A 23,840-nucleotide genomic window follows, 5' to 3' on the forward strand; every position below is an offset into this window, starting at 1 on the left:
CCATGCTCCCCATGCTCCCAATTTACTCAGGAGATCTTATCTTTTTCTACTTCCCATGTACATTAGATCCATGTATGTCTCTTTTAGAGGCCTCTTTGTTGTCTAGGTTCTCTAAGATTGTGAATTGCAGGCTGATTTTTCTTTGCTTTATGTCCAAAAGCCACTTATAAGTGAGTACATATGATATCTGTCTTTCTGGGTTTGGGTTACCGCACTCAATATGATGTTTTCTAGATCCATTTATTTGCCCACAAATTTTAAGATATCAATATTTTTTTTGGCCGTGCAGTACTCCATTGTGTAAATGCACGACATTTTCCTTATCCATTTTTTGGTCCAGGAGCATTTAGGTTGTTTCCAGGTTCTGGCTATGACAAACAATGCTGCTATGAACATAGTTGAGTACATATCCCTGTGGTACGATTGAACATCCTTCGGATATATACACAAAAGTGGTATTGCTGGATCTTGAGGACGGTTGTTTCCTAATTTTCTGAGAAATCTCCATATTGATATGGAAAGTGGCTGCACCAGCTTGCACTCCCACCAGCAATGCGAAAGTGTTCCCTTTACCCCACAACCTCTCCAGCATAAGTTGTCATCAGTGTTTTTTATATTGGCCATTCTTACAGGTGTAAGATGGAATCTCAGAACTGTTTTGATTTTCATTTCTCTGATGGCTAAGGATGTTGAACATTTCCTTTAGTGTCTTTCAGCCATTTTAGATTCCTCTGTTGAGAGTTCTCTGTTTAGATAATTACACCATTATTTTATTGGATTATTTGTTCTTCTGATGACCAATTTCTTGAGTTCTTTGTATATTTTGGAGGTCAGCCCTCTGTTCAATGTGGGGTTGGTAAAGATCTTTTCCCATTCTGTAGGCTGCCGTTTTGTCTTGTTGACCATGTCCTTTGCTTTACAGAAACTTCTCAGTTTCAGGAGGTCCCATTTACTAATTGTTTCTCTCATGAAGTGGTGTCCTGTGTCAATGCATTCAAGTATGCTTCCCACTTTCTACTCTGTGAGGTTCAGTGTGGCTGGCTTTATGTTGAGGTCTTTGATCCATTTGGACCTGAGTTTTGTGCATGATGATAGATATGGATCTATTTTCATTCGTCTACATGTTGATACCCAGTTATGCCAGCACCACTTGTTAAATATGCTTTCTTTTTTCCATTTTGTATATTTTTTCTTTTTTTGTCGAAAATCAGGTTTTTGTAGGTGTGTGGGTTGGTATCTGGGTCTTGATTTGGTTCCGTTGGTCCTGTCTGTCTTTATGCCAGTACCAGGCTGTTTTCGGTGCTGTAGCTGTGTAGTGGAGTTTGAAACTAGGGATTGTGATGCCTCCAGAAGTTCCTTTATTGTACGAGTTGTTTCAGCTATGCTAGGTTTTTTGGTTTTCCATATGAAGTTGAGTACTGTTCTTTGGAGGTCTGTGAAGAATTTTGCTGGGATTTTGATGGCCATTGCATTGAATTGATAGATTGCTTTAGGCAAGATTGTCGTTTTTACTATGTTAATTCTACCTTCCCAAGAGCATGGGAGATCTCTCCATTTTCTGGTGTCAAAAATTTCTTTCTTCAAAGATTTAAAGTTCTTGTCATACAGGTCTTCTACTTGTTTGGTTAGAGTTACTCTGAGATATTTTATGCTGTTTGTGGCTATTATGAAGGATGATGTTTCTCTGATTTCTTTCTCAGTCCATTTATCATCTGTGTAAAGGAGGGCTACTGATTTTTTTTTTTTTTTTTTAGTTAATCTTGTATCCTGCTACATTACTGAAGGTGTTTATAAGTTGTAGAAGTTCCTTGGTAGAATTTTGGGGGTCACTTATGTAAACTATCATATCATCAACAAATAGTGAGAGCTTGACTTCTTTTCTGATTTGTATCCCCTTGATCTCCTTTTGTTGTCTTATTGCTCTAACTAGGACCTCAAGAACTATATTGAATAGATATGGAGTGGACAACCTTGTCTTTTTCCTGATTTCAGTGGGATCACTTTGAATTTCTCCCCATTTAATTTGATGTTGGCTTACTGTATATTGCCTTATTATGTTTAGGTATGTTCCTTGTATCCCTGCTTCCTCCAAGACCTTTATCATGAAGGGATGTTGTATTTTGTTGAAGGCTTTTTCAGCATCTAATGAGATGATCATGTGGGGTTTTTTTTTTTCAGTTTGTTTATATGGTGGATTACACTGACAGATTTTTGTATATCGAGCCATTCCTGCATCTCTAGGATGAAGCCGACTTGATCATGGTGGATGATTTTTCTAATGTGTTCTTGGATTTGGTTTGCCAGGATTTTATTGAGTATTTTTGCATCAATGTTCATGAAGTCTATAATTCTCTTACTTAGTAATGTCTTTTTGTGGTTTGGGTATCAGGGTAATTATAGCCTCATAAAAAGAGTTTGTCAATGTTCTGTCTGTTTCTATTGTGTGGAACAATTTGAGGACTATTGGTATTAGTTTTTTTTTTTTTTAAATCTTGTAAAATTCTACACTGAAACTATCTGGTCCTGGGCTTTTTTTGGTTGGGAGACTTTTGATGACTGTTTCTATTTCTTTATCAGTTATAGGTCTATTTAATTTGCTTATCTGGTCTTGATTTAATTTTGGTAAGTGATATTTATCCAGAAAATTGTTCATTTCCTTTAATTTTTCCAATTTTGTGGAATACAGATTTTCAAAATATGACCTAATGATTCTTTGGATTTCCTCCATGTCTGCTTCTATGTTCCCCTTTTCATTTCTGATTTTCTTAATTTGGATTTTCTCTCTCTGTTTTTTGGTTAGTTTGGATAAATATTTGTCTATTTTGTTGATTTTCTCAAATAACCAACTCTTTGTCTCACTGATTCTTTGTATTGTTTTCTTTGTTTCTATTTTGTTGAGTTCAGCTCTCAATTTGATTATTTCCTGCCGTCTTGTCCTCCTGGGGGAGTTTGTTTCTTTTTGTTCTAGAGTTTTTAGGTGTTCTGCTAACTCACTAGTGTGGGATTTTTCCAGCTTCTTTATGTAGGCATTTAGTGCTATGAACTTTCCTCTTAACACAGCTTTCATTGTGTCCCATAAATTTGGGTATGTTGTGTGGTCATTTTCATTGAATTTTAGGAAGTCTTTAATTTCTCCCTTTATTTCTTCCTTGACCGGTTGATTAAGGAAGAAGGTGAGCATTGTTTAATTTCCGTGTGTTTGTGGGATTTCTGGAATTAGTGTTGCTGTTAAATTTTAATTTTAATCCATGGTGATCCGATAAGATACATGGGGCTAATTCCAGGTTATCTTTTGTGTGTCCTTTCTTACCAAGTATGTGGTTAATTTTTGAGAAGGTTCCATGAGGTGCTGAGAAGGTGTGGTCTTTTATGTTTGGATGGAATGTTCTATCAATGTCTGCTAAGTTCATTTGAGTCATAACATAGTTAGTTCCCTATTTCTCTGTTAATATTATGTCTGACTACCTGTCCAGTGGTGAGAGTGGAGAGCTGAAGTCTCCCGTTATTAGTGTGTGGGGTAAATGTATGCTTTAAGCTTTAGAAGTATTTCTTTTACATATGAGGATGCCCTTGTATTGTAGCATAGATGTTCAGTATTGAGATTTCCTCTTGATGGATTTTTCCTATGACTAATATGAAATGTCCTTCTTTGTCTTGTTTGATTGATTTTAGTGTGAAATCTATTTTGTTAGATATTAGGATATTTACACCAGCTTTTTTCTAAGGTCTATTTATTGGAAAAATTTTTCACAACCCTTTTTTCTGAGGCAATGTCTGTTTTTGAGGTTGAGATGTGTTTCTTGTATGCAACAAAATGATGGATTCTGTTTCTTTTATCAAATCTCTTAGCCTCTGTCTTTTTATAGGTCAGTTGATTCCATTTATATTAAAGGATATACTGATTCCTAACAATTGCTAGTTCCCGTTATTTTATTTTTTGTTGTTGGTTATGTTATTTTGTGTGTTTTCCCCTTCTTTGGGGTTTACTGCTGTGTCTTTGTTGAGGTAGCCAATTTCCTTGGTTTGGAGTTTTCCTTCTAGTAGTTTGTGTAGGGCTGGATTTGTGGCTAGGTATTGGTTAAATCTTGTTCTGTCATGGAATATCTTGTTTTGTCTGACTATGGTGATTGAAAGTTTTTCTGGGTATAGTAGTCTGGGCGGGCATCGGTAGTCTCTTAACATCTGCGTAACCAGGACCTCCTGGCTTTCATTTCTTCCATTGAGAAGTCAGGTGTAATTCTGATAGGTCTGCCTTTATATGTTATTTGATCTTTTTCTTTTGTAGCTCTTAATATTCTTTCTTTATTCTGTATGTTTAGTGTTTTGATTATTATGTGGTGAGGGGACTTTTTTTGACTCAGTCTATTTGGTGTTCTGTAAGCTTTTTGTATCATATACATATCTGTCTTTAGGTTGGAAAAGGTCTATGATTTTGTTGAATATATTTTCTGTGCTTTGGAGTTGGACTTTTTCTTCTTCTTCTATCCTTATCATTCTTAGGTTTGGTCTTTTAATTGTGTCCTCTATTTCCTGGATATTTTGTGTTAAGAGTTTTTTAGATTTAATACTTTCTTTGACCAATGAGTCTATTTTCTCTATTGTACCTTCAGCTCTTGAGATTCTCTCTTTCATCTCTTGTATTCTACTGTTTATGCTTGCATTTGTGGTTCCTGACCATTTTCTCATAATCTCCATTTTTATAATTTCCCTGTTTTCTGTTTTCTTTATTGTCTCTATTTCAGTTTTCAAGTCTTGATTAGTTTCTGTTTGATTACTTTTTCTTGGTTTTCTTTAAGAGATTTGTTGATTTCTTCCATTTTTTTGTTTGTCTTTTCCTTCACTTCTTTGAGAGATATTTTTATTTTCTCTTTAGTGCCTCAAAATTCTTCTAAAGTTATTTTAGGTCATTTTCCTCTTCATCATCTATATTTGGTTGATCAAGTCTTGCTATTGTAGGGCCACTAATTTTTATTGGTGTCATGTTGCTCTTTGTAGTGTTGAGTGTGTTTTTACCTTGTCTACTCATTTTCTCCTCTGATTGGTGTAGTTGGGGTTGTGTCTCTGGTGATCAGTCTTCCAGGTGCCAGTGGATCCAAGGCTGAGATGGTTGCTTTTCATGGTGCAGTCAGAGCCACGGTTCCAGTTACCCCAGAGGTTACGCAGTGTTCCTGAAGGTGGCTTAGTGCTCCGGGGAGTCACTCTGTAATACCACAGGTCTTTTGGGCCTGCTCCCATGGATTTTGCTTGCTTAGCGCTACTCCTGCTGAAGTTGCTGTTTTGGGCCTGCTCTGGTAGAAGTCACTGGCTCAGGCCTGTTCCCACAGATATCTATGGGTTGGCCTACTCCCTTGGAGGTCCCTGACTCTGTCCAACAGAGGTCTCCGACTTGGGCCTGCTCCCTCAGGGTAGCTCCTCAGTACCTGCTCCTGTGAAGGGTGCTGCCTCAGGCCAGACTACATTTCTAAACTTCTGAACTAACTCCAGTGCAGGCTGGTTTACAGTCCCTGCCCTGGCCTTGTAAAGATGACACTTAGGAACGGCAGTCATTTTAGTTGCTCTTTGTTGAGCCCTGGGGCCCCAGCAGGCCTGGGGTGTGCTTCAGGGAGGTCTTAGTGTCTGTTTCACGCTTCTGGGAGGGCAGCCTGCCTCAGACCCCAGGGTGGAAGCTAGGCACGCAGTTTGAGGCCCTCCTCTTTATTCCCAGTCTCTCTTCTACAGTGCACACCTGTGGTTGTGGACTAGCAAGCATTTGGATGAACTGTCCCTTGCCTCTGAGATCGCCTGCTCATATCTGTTTAGTGCTCAGCACACCCCACAGGACCAAACCTGGTTTTCTTTTTCTCTTTCCCTCCCCCCAATCTTTCCTCCCCACTTCCTTTCTTTCACCTTAGTAACATATCCAGCCTCCCCCTTCCTCTCTTTGGGACAGTCTCTCTCTGTAGCCCAGGCTGGCCTCAGCCGGTGGCCACCCTCTTGCTCCTGCCTCATTCACACTGAGACTGCAGACAGGAATGACATAATCAAGTCCAGCTTCCCAATTCTCCTTTTCTGTCATAATTTATCACACACACACACACACACACCCGCGCCAACCTCTTCCTTCAGAGACCGCATCCCTCACAGATCTGATAACTTCCAGGAGAGCTGGGAGGTGCCAAGCTCAATTTTCTCATCTAGCCAGTTTTACCCAAGGCAGCCTCCCTAGGCAGAGCAGCAATGGGTGGACAGACCGGCGGTGTGTGGCTCTGGGATTGCAATGCAGACGTGTCGCCTTGACCCACGACAGGAGTCACCTGTCTGGGCTTCATCTGGTTAGAATGCTGCAGACGTGGAGAGGCTGAGAAAGGACGAGTGTTCTGATCTGTGGTCACAATGCAGCCTCCTTAGGCATGTCAAGTGCCTACTCCATCTAGAAACCCAGGGATCACGTGCTGGGCTCCCTAATCAGCAGGCCCTATCAGCTCAGATCAATATTTTAGTGTGGCGTTATCCAGTTTGTGATCAAAGCTTTCAGAAGCCGAGAGGAATTCTAATGCCCACTCTGGAATTCTTAGAGTCTCAGGTCCCTATTCCGGGCCAGCTGGTGTGATAGGCATGCTTGCTTGGATTCTCCTGCCTGTACCCTGAGCCGGGGCCTGACATTGTCCCAGATGTGAGGTACTTCCCCTTGCCTGCTTTGGCAGAGCTCTCTATGGGGAGATCCCTCTGTATTTAAAAGGGCCCTCTTCAGTTCTTTGCAGGAAAGAAAATTTAAAAATTTTAAATTATGCCCACACATAAATTTTCCTCCACTCTGCTGATGTCCAGCTAGGAAAAGATGGGGGACAAAGACGAGAGAGGAATGGGGACCCAAGGGTTGGTTTGCTATATGGAGCTGGGGGGGGATCACCTTACTCCACCCTGAAGGTGCCACAAGATGGCAGTATTTCTGAACGCTCTTTCTGAGCTGGGGCCAGCCTGCCTGGTACTGGGCTGCCTTGGTCTGACCTGTTCCCCCTGTGTTAACGACCACTGTTAAGAGTTCTGACCAGGAATCTGCTCTGCAGGAGAGCAGAAGGGTTGGGTCTCCAAAATCCACATTTTGCTCTCTCAACAACATCAGCTCAGCGGCTGCTTGGACGTTGGGTTGGGTTGACTTCACTTCTCCAGGAAAATGCCTTTTGGCCAGATGTTGTATGAGGCCAAAGGACTCTGGAGTGCTTTAGAAAGCATAGCTTAGTCTCAGTTTGGCTACTGAGGACTTCATCTACTGTGCCTGGCATCAAGACCAGTAGTCCAGGTCTTTCAACCGCCAATATCAGCACCAGTTACTCCCTGTGACCTAACAGGCATTTTAGTCATGGAAACATTTCTTGGAGTCTAACTTGGAGAATCCATTCATATATTTGCTTGTAAATATTCATTTGGCATCTTCTGAGCCAGATTCTCCAGGCAAACGAGACAAAGTTCTTTCATCCTGGAACCTCCATCTAGGCTAGGAGGCTGGAGGCTGGATTCATGGAACTCTACTGCAAAGTGTCTCATCAGGTGACAGACAGGACTCTAGAAGTCCCATTATCGACTAGCTGAACCCCTGTGTTTGAGCTCTGAGATGTTGTACGGAATATTTGTAGCAATTAAAGAATAAATAAATTGTATAGATTTATAATATGCCAGATTAGATAGAGCTGTGTGGTTTTAATTACTGCTATGCAGCCTCCCAACACCAGAGGGCACTGTTTACATAATCTACTAAGGCAGCCTTTATGGCTTAAGTCTCAGTTACCTATCTATGATGTGATTGAGAGACTTGTAGTGAAGATTAAGCAAATAAACTATAAATAAAATTTTCTCCTTACCCATCGTCATTATTATTGTATTTAGATGCCTCGATTGTCAGTGCTAACTACAACGATTTAAACCTGCATTTGGAGTCTTAACTAGGGCCTCCTGGTGGGCTTCAGAATGTGTATTTGGCCAATTAGTGAGCAACTTTCATCAGAGAACTCCTTCCTCTTCCCTTCCTACTGCCTGAAGGACTAGCTCATGTAGTTGAACTAGTCGTGCGTCTACACCATGTCCTCTAAGCATCATGGTCTGACCAGTGCCCAACTCTAGATCACTGAAGGAGGGTTTGTCTGACCAGCTGGACAGGGACATTGGCAGAGAACCACTCAAGGGAGGGTGGGAAGATGGACGAGGACCACACCTGTGTTGAGCGATAGCTACTCCTTGCTAGATGTCATCTCAAGTAACCCTCAAGGAAACCCAAAGGCTGGGCCATGCATTTTAGCATCCTTATTTTACAAAATAGGAAGTGGGCTCCAAAGACACCCAGAAAATATGCTATCTTGAACATTTCGGTAGAAGGGACTATAATGCTCACTAAGCTTGTCCCTAGTCTGACAAGAGGCACTTGAGGGTTGTTGGGTCTCCTCAGTGGAGTCCACCATGCCCCAGCTTTCTGGTTTGAGTGGACAGCACTGCCCCATCGTCCCCAGAGGTGGGTCCATTACGAGGATGGACTCCACATCTGGAGTAGTGAGATTTTGGTAGTAGCAGGGCAGTAGGGTCACACTGGATAAGAATCAACCCCGAGGTTTTTTTTTTTTTTTTTTTTTCTTTTTCTTTTTTTTTGGTTTTTCGAGACAGGGTTTCTCTGTGGTTTTGGAGCCTGTCCTGGAACTAGCTCTTGTAGACCACGTTGGTCTCGAACTCACAGAGATCCACCTGCCTCTGCCTCCCGAGGGCTGGGATAAAGGCGTGCGCCACGCCGCCCGGCTGACCCCGAGGTTTTGATGGAGCAATGTTGGCCACACCCTCCCTTTCTTCCAGCATGGCTAAGCTCACTGCTCACCGGCCTAAAACTGCTGGTGACAACAGGGACTGCCCCTGAGACTGAAGCAGGCCAGAGGATTGTGGGGAATTCTGAGAACATCCAAGCAATTAGACTCACTGATGGACTTTCCACTGTGGGAGTTTATAATTTTCTTTAGGTGGGTGTCACTTGACACTGAGTTTCTGTCTCCAGGTCTTCCGGCGCCTGTGAAACATTTCCAGAGCAAATCGGCGTACTGGGCGCTAACACAATGGAAATACTGTTTGAGATTCCCCTGGCTTGTAGCCTCACTCAGTATTACACTGCAGAGATGAAAGATTCTAGAAAAGACCCACTGTACATGACTAGAAAATAATCTCCAGCCACCATACCATAACTCGTTCCCAGTAAATCCCAGAGATTTGCTGCTCCAGGTTCAGAGAGACTCAAGTTTGGACTCATGTTCTGCTAATTACCTTGGAAAACTACAGGACCCATAATCACCGTGGGTCTCAGCTTACTCACCTGTGATATGGTGATGTCTTCAGAAGCACCGCATCACTGGGCCATTAAGGGGCTGTTTGAAACAGTAAGAATAGCCAGTTTGCAAGCACTGCCAACGAGAGGCTAGAAGAACATAAGAAACTTACCCAAGATCTACCAACTGGCCAGACTTAGGACTGAGGTTTGGACCCAGGCACATGCCTTGGAGCTTTGTCTCCTGGCTACAGTACCAACCATTGCTTGACACTCAGAGAAACTATGCTTTGAAACTTGCCCAGTGACACATCCCACATGAAAGTACCTGCCTGCCATTTGTCCCCACCATTGGTCCTCAGGGTCTCCCACTGTACCCATGGACAAGCATTGAAGTCAGAAGAACAAGTGACCCAGGCAATGCGACTGTACCAAGTGAGGCATTCTACTCAAGGCCGCGGAAACAGTGCTCTGCTTGCCCTAAATCGCCCACCTGCAGGTGTGGGCCCAGTTCGAGGCATCCACGCTGGGTCTTCTCTGCGGAGGTTTCCCTCTCTCTTTAGCCTGACCCATCTCTAAAAGGAAGGAAGGAAAATGGGACCTTACATTGTCTATCTCAGAACCAGGCCTGGCCCTCAGTCTGCTTCCACGTTGAGCCTGCCTTGTTTTCATAGTTGAGTTCCAGGTCTTTCCTGATCATTTTAAAAGCTTTTTATCACATCTGAAAATGTTTCCCAAATGGCAACTAACTCCCAGAGAAAAAAAAAGTGTTTTGATGAGTTAAGTGTAAATGAATCAAAACCATATGTGCTAAATTTCCCCTGAAATACACTGGAATTGACCATTAAGGATAAATGTTTTGGGACAATATGGGCTAGGGTGGGAGGGGGTGGGATGGAGAGGGTGGGGAGCAGGGGCCAGCTTGGTGCAGCCTCCGTGTCCCTTGGCAACAGGCTTATTTGTTCCACTGTGGGCATGCCCCTTAAAGTCCCAGATGCCCTACCCAACACTCAGTTTTTAAACGGATAAACTGATAATCTTAAACAGTAACTTAATGAGACCTTGGAGGGAAACTCCAGGTGATGAGGGGCACCTTGTTCCGGCTGCTCTTGCGGTGCGAGCCTCCCTTTGAGAAGCGGTGGACTTGTTCAAGGTGGCGAGCAGCTGCTGTGGTTTGGGGATGGAACGTCCCTGCCAAAACTTGTGTTGAGATTTAATTGCCAGTCTTATGCTAGCAAAAGGTGGCAGGGCCATGGAGAGGTGTTGGATCATGGGAATTCTGCCACCTTGAAGGGTTTAATGCAGTTATCACAAGAGTAGGTGAGTTAGCACAAGATGGGGCCCGGTTAGTCCAGTCCCCTTCTCCCCTCTCTTCCTCACTTGTCCACCTGTCCTTCACTTTCTCCTTTTCATGAGATCTAAGAATTTTGTGCCCCATCTAGAGGATCACAACCATCTTTAACTCCCTTTCCTGGGGATTTGACACCCTCTTCTGACCTTGGAGGGCACCAGCATTCATGTGGTGTGCATGCATACACACAGGCAAGTCACTCAAAAACATATAATAAAATAAATATTTTTTGGTTAGAAACAAAGATGATTTCACATGACCCTGAGATTCCAGCCTCCAGAACTGTGAACCAAATACAGCTCCTCATAACTTATGAGTGATTCAGACTCAAGTACTGAGTCACAGCAACGGAAAGCAGGCTAAGGCAACTTTATACCAAGAAGTTGATCTGTTAAAAAGCCATGTAAAGATGGAAAATACACAGAAAATCTGAATATGTTGTTATGTTATTGTGTTGTCTTTAGATTGTTTGACTGCTGAGGAAAGAGTAATAACTGCTAAAAGACATTTGATTGTAAATGTTCCTGGATTAATCCAATCTTTATATTTGAAAATGCCTTAAGTTCAAAATTTAAGTCAAAAAAAATGTTACTTTAGAGAAGAGGTTTGTTTTTGTTTCCACAGAAAATAAGAAGCGGTGGATTCATTCTGGGTTAAGAAAAAAAAAGGTTTGGTCAAGGAAGACCCCCTGAAAAATCTTGGACAGGAGTAGATGACCCAGATGATCCAACATTTCAGAGCACCTCTGTTGCAGTTTCCTCTGAGTTCTACATCCAGAACAGCTTCAAGACCGCTGGCTGAGATAATCCAGGCTCACAGAATGTTCCAGTCAGGACTTGACCATAATACTAAAATTTCTTTGGGTCCCCACAAGATTATCAATGCCCCCAGTCAATAGGAAGTAACCTAGAAAATTACATCCACATTCCCAATAACATGATTATGGATGTTTGTCTTTATTTAAAGTGTTGGTTGCAAGTTATTATGGATAATAGTCAGGAAAGGAGCTAAACAAAGGTGATTAGATTCAGGGTTCTTGTTTTGTAAAGAAAAAGGGGGAAATGTTGTGGGATAATGTTCTTGGACACTGTAAAGATTTGTCACTAGTATTGGTTTAATAAAACACTGATTGGCCAATAGCCAGGCAGGAAGTATAGGTGGGACAACCAGACTGGGAGAATTCTGCGAAGAGGAAAGGCAGAGATGCAGTCACCAGCCAGATTCAGAGAAGGTAAGATGAGAATGCCTCACTGAAAAAAGGTACCAAACCATGTGACTAAACATAGACAAGAGTTATGGGTGAATTTAAGTTGTAAGAGCTAGTTAGTAATAAGCTTGAGCTAATAGGCCAAACAGTTTATAATTAATATAAGCCTCTGTATGTTTATTTGGGACAGAATGGTTGAAGGGTTGGATGGGACAGAGACTTCCATCTACACTTCTTAGTTTAGTGATGTTTATCTTCTCTTTGACTTTTTATGAAACTAAAAATCAACAGGAAGCTGAGAGTGTCCCTGCTTACTAACTTAGGTTCCTGGATTCTGTTCTATGGTATATGGGGCTGTGAACACTGAAGCTTTTGTTCCACGAAATACAGGGCTCTGTGCTCATCATTTTTCAAAATTGTGGAGTTAGAAAAAAGTTAAACATACTTTGAACTACAGCTTTTTAGCCTTTAGCAGCTGTCTTTCCAGGACCAAATTTTTGATCACAGAATCTGTTTTGCTATGTGCAGTTTTTGAGGACACAGTTAATAGCAGTCCTGGTAATGACTGGTTCCATAACCCTGGTCAAGAAAAGAACTTTCTTTTCCATTCAAAGTACATTTATCTATCAAACATAGCTGAGCATCCTTCATCCAATATGTCAGAGACCAGAGTCAGGGTTGATTTTTTTCCTTCAATTTTGGAATACTTATCTAAACTTTAGTCTGAAACTTTTGTGTGTAATCATCAGTGCTCAAAGTCTTGGGCTTGGTTTGAGATGCTCAGGGCGATCCTCACTTGTGTCAGCTAGAAGGCCATAGACAGGCAGAGAGGAAGAGAACAGAGTTCTTCCACATAGGAGCTTTGTTTGCTGCCCAAGTTGTCTCACTCATAAGCATGCTTGCGTCTGCAGTTCTCAAAGACCTCAGAAGAACCAATGAGAGCTATTTGAAGGAGTTTTAGGAAGTATATTAGGAGAAAGTACATTCGGGGCAGCCCATAGTGGATGCCTTCAAGTGGGCTTTCATGGTGATGGAAGGTGTGGTCTCTTGTATTGGCAGCAACTTTAGTCCCTGGAAACACAAGGCTCAACATGCCTTGTCCAGCTGATGGAACCCTAGTGTTGGATTCTAAAGACTACCCTGAGGACTTGCTGATCTTTTCCTGCCTGAAGGCTTGCCCAGTTCCCATTTTCCTACAAGCTCCATCTTTAGCATGAGAGCACCCTCTTTCACTCTCCATCTTTCAGTTGTGTGCCTTCCCCAAAGCTAAAGACAGCTTTGCCCTCTCATTTTCCTTCTGTACTCAACCAAGCCTCCAAAGCCTTTCCAAAAATGTTCTATCACCTTCTGGTTTTCTTCACTGGCACTGCTGGAGAGAAGGGCAACTGGACTTGAGTGTCTGTGTATAATGGGCCATTGTTTCAGAGAGGAGGAGTCAAGGGCAGGGAGAGCATGGTGCTGAGTTCTGGGAGCCTTCACGGAAGGGTTTTGAGTTCTGTGATTGAAGTACCCATCTTTAGTAGTTAGCCAAACAATATATAAGTAGCAGTGGGAAAAATAAAAATTGTTTATCCCTGAAGTTGACTCAGGTCTTGTTCTCTGTCTACCTCCTCCCCCATCCCTACCTCATGCACTACTCCAGGTCCCTGTGACACTCATGGCTGTGCTGGCTGTGGCATCTGGGCACAAGCAAGGTTCTAATTGAGCACAGGTGAGTGAGCTCTGCACTGGATGGGGGAAAGTCACCCCACTTCTCAGCAGATACCCTAGAGATTCAGGGATCTGAGTGGAGATAGCTGAAGTCAGCATCTCTGGGATGGATAATGACAACTACAAGGCTTTGTCAAGAGCATCCCTGAGCTGTGGATAAGTGGGGGGCCAAGAAAAGAAGAAAGGGGGCATTGTGGTCACAGCTGGGAAAGCACACTCCCTATGAATGTGGGGTCAGGCTTGCTTCACCCATCTTTCTATTCAAGCACCCACCATAGGCCTGGCACAATGATCCATTCCAGAAACATGGACAAGGCTGGATGCCAACCCTATAAAGAGTACTTCAGGAGATATCTGTGTATGCAAAGTCTTTCCTTGAGCATCTCCTTCCTGGGAGTCAGGCTAATGGGGTTCTGTGCTTCCTAAATTCACCCTCGGCAGTAATCACAACCCAGTTTCCATCCTAGACCCTGGAGATCTGGAATTCGGGTGTTTCTCCTATACGGTGTGATTCATTTAGCCATTTTAAATGGGCAAAGCAGGAACTGAACAGCATGGGGCCCTTGCATGCAAGGAAAGGAAATAAAGTCGTCCTTCAAAGAGCCCCCCAAGGGGCCACTGGGCTTATTTAACCACATTGAACGATTCATATCCAGGTTAGATTCGTAGATAGGTAGATGGTGTTTGTTTGGTTTCTAAACCAAGGCTATCTTCTTCCCCAAAGACAGGAGAGGTTCTGTGGAGAAATGTAAGCAGAGGAGTGGTTGGGGCATTTGAACACTTGGTCCACCGGTGTTATCTGGAGGAACAGTCTTGTTGGAGGAAGGCCAGGGTTTGAGAGTTTGAAGCCTCACCGCACTTCGTGTTTTCTCTCTGCTTCCTGGTTGTTGTTAAAAACGTGACCTCCCATCTTCTGTTCCTGTCACCATACATGCCACTCACTATTGCCACCTGCTATGCTGGACTCTGATCCCGACGTAACTGTAAGCCAGAATAAGCTCTTTGCCTTTTGTTGCCCCTGGCCTTGGGGATTTATCACTGTAGCAGAAAGCTAATGTCTGGGGAGTAGGGCTTGAAGAAGGGGTTACATGGAGCCTAGAGAACTCTTCGAAGCTCACATGTGCGGCGAAGAATGATTGTCTAGAATGAGCTTTATCAGCAGTTCTCAAGTCCCATGCCACCGCCACCACCCACAAAGAACTAAAACAGAAAACAAACAAAAACCATGTGGTACCAGTAGGCAATGGGAAAAGGATATGAGCAGACATTTCACACAGAAAAGGACAACAAATGGCTACCAAGAATGCGAAAAGATGTTAGTGTCGTGAGCCACGTGGGAAGTGCAAGTGGAAGCCACGGGGTGGTGTCTGTCCACTACGGGCTGGAGGAGAGGTGGACAGGAGAGGTGGACAAGCTCCATCGTTCGCTCTTTGCTAGCAGGATGACGCCATCAGTCAGGAATGGGGCTGAGCCATTTCCCTAAGACTAAACGTGTGAGCCCATGAGTGTACGCTTCACAGAAAAGAAACCATATCCACATGGAAAACCACATGAACATGTCCTCAGCAGCTCTGTTCCTAACATCCCAAACTTACAAAACATCTAGATGCTCTTCAACGGGTTAAAAAAAAGGACTGTAGTCCATTTCTGTCATATATTTCTCATCAGAGTAATGACCTATGGATAGGCCAGACAGCTCAGGTGAGTCCTTTGAAACAATGCATAGGTACCACAGCTCATCTCAGAAAGCTACATGTGATATGGTTGCTCCTTTTAAATAGTATTCTTGATGTGAAAATATCTGTTTATCTATCTGTTTATCTATCTATCTATCTATCTATCTATCTATCTATCTATCTATCTATCATCTATCTCTCATTTGTCTATCATTTATTTATATACCTATCTGTCTTCTGTCTGCCTGCCTATCATCTATCAGTGAGAAGGAGAACACATTAGTAGTTCCCAAGGATTTTGATGGAGGTTAAGGCAGAAGATGAGTATGGTTGAAGACAACAGGCACAATCCCTGTGGCCATGAGACTGATGTGTCTTGACTATGGGGTTAACAACATGAGTGTAGCTGGATGACAGCATGTATAGCACTGAGTATGCGCCATTCACCTCAAGGTAGGAATAATAGCCCTAAGAATTAGATTTAGGAGGTGCAGAAACCAAGAAAAGATGAAATTTGCCCACACTTGAAGCGACTACTTGACCATATGGACAATCAGGACACAAGAAGGGATAGAGGTACACACAGAACCCTTCTTGTTTTGGTAGGTGGTAATGAAGCGGCAATCTCTTTGCTGTATGAAGTAGCTTATGTCCCTTCAAGTTCCAGGCAGAGACCTTGGGGTGGAAGCAGAGGAAGCCCCAAGTGAATGAAGTTCTGAGTGAATGTGTGCTCTTTGTTTGCTTGTTTTTGTTTTTTTCAAGATGGGGTTTCTCTGTAGCTTTTTGGATCCTACCCTGGGACTTGCTCTGTAGACCAGGCTGGCCTCAAACTCACAGAGATCTGCCTACTTCTGCCTCCCTAGTGCTGGGATTAAAGGCATGCACCACCACTACCCAGCATGAATGTATGCTCTTAACAGGGGCATAGCCATGTTAAGGTCCTCCAGTGCCTTAGACCCAGGGGAAACGGCAAAGTCTTCACCAGGCAAGGCTCAAGAGCAAAACCTTGGCTGGTCCATGTGAGGATACTGATGGTGTGTCCAGAAAATGTCCTCTGTCGCTTTCTCCCCTGGATGTTTACAACCTGAAGACTTCTCCACCATAGGGACTGCTCCTACCAAGCTAAGCTAAACCTGCCTCCTCGAGACAGCTGTATATCATAAACCCTTCACCCTTGAGTCAGCTGTAGACCCCGTTTCCTTGTTCAATTGTATACAGTAAACACAGACACGCTAACTTCAGGAGTGCTGTGGCTTCTCCATCAGGTAGCCCAGGCCAGTGGATCCCAGCTTTTCATTCCCTCAGTGCCTCAGTCAGGTCAACTCCCCAGAGCTGTGCAGATTGAGGGACTTTGGACAGGAGAATGCATAGGTAAATTCTGAAGGGAAGGGTTGGGGTATGAAGAAGGTGCAGCAAAGCAATCGATAGAACTGTCTCCATGTTCCGGAGGAGGAGAATGACAAGGGATGAAGGACCAGACCAAACCAGAGAGAAGCCAAGGGCTGTTTGTCAATCCCCAACTTTAAGCTCCACATGCCCAAGAGCCTGAATGTACCAACATACACAACACATATGTAAAAACAGGACTTGAACCCAAAGCCTGAGTAACTTCCTATCTACAATGAATGACCCAGGAAGCCAGAGTCTCACAAAAAAAGAAGACTTCCAGTATCCAGAGAATTACTCTGTATTGTCATCTGCTTTGAATGTCTACTCTAAGTCAGTCTTGCTTGGACCCAGCTGTCATCTCTAGTGACAACATCCAGGACACCAAACAATAGCTTCTGTAAGAATGGTCCAAGAGGCCAGAAATAAATTAGTAACTGACAGCTATCTCTAATATTGTCACTGCCTACAAATGAAGACAACCAGAGAAAGCTGACTGCTGGAATTTTACTAATCTGATGGCTGCCCCTTCTAGCTAACTCAACAGCCACTGGGAAGCCTATAGCTCTAGCCAGGGCACACCCCAGTCACGCTTTCTCTATGAGAACTCCTCCTCACTGTCTTGCCTGGCTCCGAGTCTTAGCCAAGCTTGGATGATGGTGGCCTATGAATAGCCCTTGCTCTCCTCATGTGCCTGGTTCTTATTTCCATGCATCCTTCTAGATACTTGTGGAATGTATGATCTCAGACAACTGATGGTCTTGCCTACTGTCCTGGTTCAGTCTCTTGCTACGCCAGTTGGTGAATGTGAAACTGTAGCTGGCTCTTTCCTTTGACGCATGCCTGGATGCTTCCACTGAAGTGGAGAGCAGGCTGGACAGGCTGCCTCATCGGTCCTCCTGGCGGCGCTCAGATGGTTGGTACCCATTCTCATTGCTCCATGCCTCTGCCTGCCTGGTACTGATGCAGACTGGTTGTTAAGTATTTTGCGTCTTCTGATGGACAAGCCTGACTCTGTGGAAAGATGGGGGCCATTTTGTTACAAGTTCAGAACAAGTTCATTTCTATTTGATGCAAAACTCAAATTGACCATGCTTTAAGCTGTTTCTGGAATTTGGCATGCTCCCCACCCTAGAGTTTGACTCACACCTTGAATATATCCTGATAGGATAAGATGTTTGGCCAAATTATTTTAAAATGGTCAACCAAGTTTCTATGTCACCAAAATTCCTCCGGAAATCCCCCAACACTTAAGAACAAACAAACAAACAAACAAACAAAAAACCCGTAGTCTTGAAAGTTTTTAGACTATATAAACCCTACTCCTAGGTTCAATGCTATGTTTTTTAAACCCAGCTTTAGGGAGATAGCCCTGTCAAACAGAAAATAAAAGTTGCTTAGTTTGATCAAAGAATTTGGGTAGTGATCTTCACTCTTGGCCGGTGGGATTAACAATTCCCACGGTCCTCACACACCACCCCAAGCTAAAGCGCTGATCTCCGGGTCTCTGGATGGCACCATGCTTTCTACTAGAAATTACCATGGAGGAGGAGGAGCCCTGTGTTGTCCTCCAGTTCCCACGCTCATTAGCAGGGCCAGGACCAGCACAGGCCCTCAGCGCTCCTGTCTCTGTTACTGAACTGGACAAAAATCAAACCACTGGTCTCTTTTCTGCCAAACTGCTGAGTCACCTGTCTGGCTCTCCCCAGTCCTAAGGTAGGTGAGCATGGAAGAGGTCTCTGAAGAACCACTCTGAGGTGTACCCTGTGAGAGCAGGGAGCTGTGGCATCTCTACTGCCCCCTGAACAGAGGCCAAGGCAAAGCTGAATCAAGTTCCTGCTTCCTGCAATGGATTCCGGGTACCAAATGGTACCACTTAGCACCGCCAACCCTGGAGCTGCCACACCCTTCATTGTCATTCACGGCTCACAGTTGCTGTTCCCTGGAAACGTGTTTTTCAAATGATCTCGGAGTAACATTTGCTGCCGGCATGTGACATTGTAATATCTTTTATTTTCCCCCTGGCTTTCTACCCCTCAGTCACCCCTGAAACCCATTCCCGTTGAACATCATTAAAAGCAAAAACAAAATACAACACAACACAACACAAAATCCTCACACCCCACTTAGAGGCCCAAGTCCTGGCAAGCCGGAGCACGGGAGAGGCTGCCTCCTCTCAGGTTCAGAAATAAAAATGGCATTCCCCTTTCAGCCCTGTTCCCTGATGCGACTCTATAATCAGTATCAAACGCTCAGTAGCAAGGATTTCTGTTGCGCCTTCTCAGCTAAAATAGATTCCACCCGCCCGTCGCTCTTTGTGAGGGAACAATGGGCATAACAATAAGGGCCTGCTATAGTGTCCCCGCGTGAATAGTCGCCATTCTAGGGATTTGCTGTTGGGCCCTGCAGATTACCTGTAAAGAATGTCCGCTCCCTCTGTGGGGAAAGGTTACGCCCCTGGCAAGCAAGCCAGGCTATTTTGTGGTAATGAATCAATAGGGGCCTGCAATTAATGGAGTCTGATTTCCAAATGGTAGAGTCACCTCTGGAAACAAGTCTGTCTAATTGCACAGCCCAGGGCCTTGCCAGCTTGAATGGGTCAACTCTGTTTGGATGCATGGTTTGGGGGGGCGGAGGCAACAGGAAGGGGCAGAGGGGAGCAGAGAAGGTTCCTCTGGAGGCTTATTTGGGTGAGCACTCTGGGAAATGAGATCCACATGTGCCCCATTAGCATGCAGCTGGACACCAAGCAAGCGGTGAGGCAAACTGAAAACCAAGAGCGTCCTCTGGGGTCTTCACCCCCAACTGTTTTCAGGGAGTTGGGGTAGGGAATGTTGGTGCCTGGGGATGCCTGAAATGGGCTTGAGAGGGGCCACTGAAGAACTCAGGGCTTGTGCATTGCAGGGCTGGAGGGGGAATAAAGCGTTCTTTGAATAGAGCACATCTGAAGCCAAGTCATTGCACGGTCATGGACCAGCGGTGCTATTTGAGGCAAACGACAGAACCTGTCTGCATACCTGTGTGGGGTTGATCAAAGAGGTGTCACCACCTCTACGCAATGGCCTTGTAGCACGATAATGCACTCACCCAAGGAAAGCCCGGTTTTCCAGCATCCCCTGTAGTTGGGGCAACAGCATAGTACCCATCAGAAGTGGGTGCCTGGAGGGTAGAGTTTCCTGGAAAGCTATTGGTTCTCTGATTTAAATAAAATGGAAGATGAGATTTGACATTTTTCTTGCCTCCTTACTCAAATACGGTCATGATGGCTGGAATCATGGGGTCACCATCTTGCAACCAAGAGAACGAATTCCACTGGTATTTAAGAGAATGGCATAGAAAGACAAGAGGGGGCTGGAGGCATTGGTGCCAGGCCTCAGATGCCCCATAGGACCTTCTGTGAGAACAATATTTCCCTCCGCTGGCAGTGTTGCTAGAACTCTACTGCATGGGCTCACACACAATCTCTAAATAATGCTTGGTTATTCCTGCAAGCTAGCGTAACAAGGCTTTCGAAACTTCCTTGGAGACTGACTTAGAGAAAGGGAAAGAACTACCCTGGGAAGACATATTACAAGGAATCTAATGCTGCAAGGCCTTGTCACCTCCTTGCCATCTATTAACCCAGGTACCTGAGCATCACCACTACCACTACCACCACCACCATCATCATCACCACCACCATGATCACCACCACCATGATCATCACGACCATCCTCATCACCACCACCACCACCACCATTATTATCACTACCACCATGATAACCACCATCACCATAATAATTACCACCACCACCATCCTTATCTACCTAGGATTCCTTGCTTAGTAGTAAATCAAGGTTTCTGGTGAAATGGAGTTAAATGAAGGCGGATCAGAGGCAAATACGGCTGCATCCTATAGCGTGCTGGAGTGAACCTCTTCCAGGAACAAAGGCAGTAAGGGAATGAAGATGTCACCTCCTGCACCAATGGAGGCAACCCTGCTAAGTGCAAGAAGAGGATCTGGGGATCAACAGGCCTCAAATCTTAACAGTAATGAAAATTAAAAGCCCCCTCCCCTAACACAGAAATCTTTACAGAATCCCACCCCTGGACAGACAGACAAGTTTTTCCAGCTACCCAAACTGGCTTTTCATGGGAACTTAGGAGAAGCAGAGGTACGGTGTGGCTGGAATTAGTATAGAGCCTGCAGCCCACAGGGAGATCTGGTCAGGAGTTTCCTAGCGACCTGTGAAGGGCAACCTGCTGACCCCTCAGCTCTGGGCAGTGTGTCTTAAAGGCTTCCCTCCAGGACAGCGGAGTGGGCGCAAGTCACAAGTGAGCTAATCAGCACTAATGTGGTGGCTGAAGCTGCCAGTCTGACATGCCTACTAACGGCTGACAAATGTCAGGGTGACTTGTGTGCTTCTCTTGTTAATTGAATTGGTTAATTAGGTCCCAGAGGCCTGGCTGCTAATTATGAGCTACAGCCAAATATGAGTGGGAAAAAAGAAAGAAAAGAAAAAAAAAAGATGCAAGGAAATTAAGACAAAAGAGACGGAACTCATGCATTCTGCACACAAGAGAGCATCCGGACTCCTCTGTATGCGCATGCTTTTTGCTGCGGCTGCCTCTTCATTCCGGCTTCTCGCATGATACTCTCTTCTTGATGTGTTCAAAAAGGAATGTTTTAAGGCAAGAAAAACTCCAATTCTGCTTTTTTTCCACTAGGAACATCTGCTCAGACAGTGCCTTGTTCATTAGCTTCCTGCCAATTAGCAAGAAGGGAATGGTAGAGGAGAGAGGTGGGGAAAAGTTCCCGTTTGCAACTTAACCGGTTGGATGCAGAGGGATGACTATCTACCAGGTCCAGCCTGGTTTATAGCAAATGGTTCCAGAGCCTCTCAGCTCTAAACCCAGGGGCGAAGATAGCAGTCCATGCCATCCCGCTGAAGAATAACCAATGCAGTGCCTGGGAGCTCAAGGAAGCTTCCAGAAACTTAAAGCTGGTGGAGTCTCTGAGAACTGCCTGCCTTCTTGGTACTGGAGAAAAGGTTCAGTCAGTAGAGTGCTTGCTGAGAAAACTACATTCAGATCCCTGGCCCCTGTGTAAAAAGCCAGGCGAGTTCCTGAAGCTCATTGGCCAGCCAGTCTAGCTCGGGTTCACTGAGAGACACTACATCAAGGAAGGTAGAACATGGCAGATGAACATACCTGATATGCACACATGCACACTCACACACAAGCAAGTGCACCCAAACACACACATGCATACATTCACACCCAACACCCCACATACACAGAACATGTTTCACAACACTAGGTTGGGTACTGCTGTCACACTCACACCTGAGTTCTTTATTCCACTGGGGAGAGCATTGAGAAGCTGTACTCCAGCCCCGTAGCTCCAGCTCATTGTGCTTCCGAGAGCCAGCCAACCCAATATCAGAGAAGCCAGGCAGCATTCTTAGGTTGGTATGAAAGGGGTGGGGTGGACAGGGCCAAGGTGTCAAGGAAGCAGAGAAGATCAAAGGACATCCGGGGAAGAACCAGATTCTTGCTTCCTGAAGTCCTGGCGGCCAGAGTTAGACTTGTTAGGGTTGAGCTGCCTGGCCCCATGTTCGACGCTCTGAGAGTGGAAACGGGGTTAGATTTGAAAACTGGTGACTAGCAGCTTGGAGCTTCAAGCATGTGTGTGGCACGTGACTCAGACTAGCAGCCTCTAGTCGATTCCACTGAGGTTGAGTCACACTGCCGGTGCTGGTGTCTGTCCGTCCAGCCAGCCAGAGTTCAGAGCCATCCTCCTGATTCCTTCCATTCTGATGTCTGAGCCTCTTCCAGTTCCAAGCCCTGGTACTGGAGATGATGCTCAGGTCAGCTACAAGTTGGCTCTGACTACTTAACTTTGTCTCTGATTGTGACAGTTCTGACCTTCAGAGACTTGAGGAGGGAAAGGCGGGGGCCACAAGCTCCACTGAGCTTTCATGGGCACCTTGACCTTATGTGTCACCCCCCCCCCCCCAAATAAAAAGAAAAAGAAAGAGAGAAAGACAGAGGTATTAGTTCCAAATGAAATTGTGTCTTTCTCATATTGCCCAACAGGGAATTCCTTCATATCACAGATGGGCCCCACATGGTATGGCTGGGGCACCCAAATTGGGAAAGAAGATGACCGCTGGGAAGGCAAAGGTGAGAAAGTTGGAGACTCAGCCAACAGTGGCCCGCCCCTCCCCTCAGCCAGGCAACAGGGCCTAGATCTTCCCGAGTGGACTATTGACCCGATGCTATTGACATGCCACCTGCTGAGACTCCTGTCCTCATCGATAACCGATCGTGGTGCCCAGAGTTCAAACACGGCTGGTAGGCTTTCATGTTTGTAAACAGTATTGACGAGCATAAATCAGGGATCATCGGACCGATGCCCGATTAACACAGATGGAGGCGAGAGATTCCAGGTGGAAGAGGCTAATTAAAGTCAGAGCTGGGAATGAAGCTGTCACTACCGGCCTACTAATATAAGCGCCTCGCTCTAGGACATCCCAGTCCTCCTAGGCAGGCTTTCCCACGCCGTGCCAGAAATGCTGCTTCCCTTCCTTTAGGGGAGGGTGACGTCTCCCACCACCCTTAGGGTACCCCTGACAGCTTCTTAGGCCGGTTATCCTCAAGTCAGCTCCAGAAATAAGGCCTTCCTTAAAACACTGATGGGTAGCAGGAGAAGGAAACAAACTATCATCCTCATGTTGAACTGTAGTATTCTGATGTGGCCTAGAAAACAAAGGCTTAGAACGCTAATGAAACAAACAATAAACCTTAAATAAGCAATAAATGCGGGCAACAGGGATACTAAATGCTAAGAAGGGCAAAGTTCAAGGACAAAAATGTATTCCCAATTGTCTCTTGCCTCCATATTTGTTACCATTCATTTGCTTATTTGTTTTTTTTTTTTTTTTTTTTTTTAAGGGAGTGTCTCCTGTGACTCAAGCTGGCCTCAAATTCCATACAGACAAGGCAGGCTTTGAACTTTTGATCCTTTTGCCTTCACCTCCCAATGCAGGGATTACTAGTGTCTATCACTATGCCTGGCCCTAAAAGTGTTTTTTAAACTGGGCATGGTGGTTTATGCTTATAATCCAAACATTTAGGAGGCTCCGAGGCAGGGACATTCCTGCAAAGTCAAGGCCAGCCTGGATTTCACAGTGAACTATCTCAATAAAGGAAAGAAGTCAACACTGAGATAGTTGAAACTCAAGGGTACCATGT

The sequence above is a fragment of the Chionomys nivalis genome, chromosome 8 (genome assembly GCF_950005125.1).
Source record: "Chionomys nivalis chromosome 8, mChiNiv1.1, whole genome shotgun sequence".
Lineage (NCBI taxonomy): Eukaryota > Metazoa > Chordata > Mammalia > Rodentia > Cricetidae > Chionomys > Chionomys nivalis.